Source organism: Chrysochloris asiatica, unplaced genomic scaffold (assembly GCF_000296735.1).
Source record: "Chrysochloris asiatica unplaced genomic scaffold, ChrAsi1.0 scaffold00032, whole genome shotgun sequence".
Lineage (NCBI taxonomy): Eukaryota > Metazoa > Chordata > Mammalia > Afrosoricida > Chrysochloridae > Chrysochloris > Chrysochloris asiatica.
Genome location: NW_006408550.1, coordinates 11,027,903 through 11,029,331, shown reverse-complemented (window position 1 = coordinate 11,029,331; position 1,429 = coordinate 11,027,903).

The window sequence follows — 1,429 nt, the reverse complement described above, 5'->3', positions numbered from 1 at the left end:
AGACATTGTTTCATTCTGCTGTGCATGGGGTCGCTATGAGTCGGTTCCAACTTGATGGCACCTGACAACAACAACAACAACAACAACAAGTTCTTTGACACTGCCCTCAGTGCACCTTGGATTTCTTCCTTCAGTACCATTGGCCCTTGGTCATATGCTACTGTTAAAGTTGTTGAATATTGACTATTTATTTTTGATACAATGAGTCTGTACATTCCTTCCATCTTCTTTTGATGCTTTCTTCTCATTTAATATTTTACCCATAGAATCTTTCAATATTGCAAGTCAAAGTTTTAAACTTTTCTTCTGTTCTTTCATCTTGAAAAATACTGAGCATATTCTTACCATTTGGTTTTGAAATCTGTTCTTAAGATGATCTCTCAAATGAAATGGATGTGTACAAGGTCATATTTTGGCTTTCATGGACTTGTTTGAATTTTCTTCAGGTTTAACCTGAACTGGCACATAAACAATTGATGATCAGTTTCACAGTCTGCCCCAAGCCTTGTTTTGGCTGATGTTTTGGCTTTTCCACAGTCTCCTCCTACAGACGTAGCCAATTTAATTTCTGTGTATTCCATTTTTAAGGTCTCGTGTATAGTCATCTTTTCCAGCACAATAAACTATTTGATTTTCACATTCAAAATGACCAGTTCCAAGATTTTAATCTTTATATGCTCCATTTCATTTTTTACAACTTCCAATTTTCCTAGATACATAGCTTGTGCATTCCATGTTTGAATTATTATTAAAGGAAGTTTACAGCTATTTGTCCTCATTTTGATTTGTACCCTATCAGTATATAAAGGTCCCCAAACCTGTACTCCATTTGTATCATCATGGTCAATTCTACATTGAGGAGGCAAGTCTCCCCAGTTGTATTTAGCACACTTCCAACTGGAAGGGATAATCTTTCAGCACTATATTTGACAATATTCTGCTGTTATTCAATACTCAACGTTCAGGTGCTGACAAGTGTTCGCTGCTATTCATAATATTTCCAGTGTTTAAACATTCAGAAGTATCCTACCTTTCCTACTTATTACTCTTTCTTTGTTTGGAAACTCAGTTGAAACCTGTCCACCATGGATGACCGTTGTTGTTGTTGTTGTTGTTGACTGCCATCGAGTCGGTACCAACTCATTGTGACCTATGCATAGCAGAACGAAACACTGCCCGATCCTGGGCCAACCTCACTACTATTGCCACACTTGAGACCATCGATGCTGCCACTTGGCCAATCCATCTCATTGGGGGTCTTCCTCTTTTTCTCTGACACTCCACCTTACCAAACATGATATCCTTCTCTAGCGACTGGTCCCTCCTGACAATATGTCTGAAGTATGGACGATGAAATTTGGCCATCTTGGACTCCAAGGAGCACTGTGGCTGTACTTCTTCCAAAACGGATCTATTGGTTCTTTTGGCA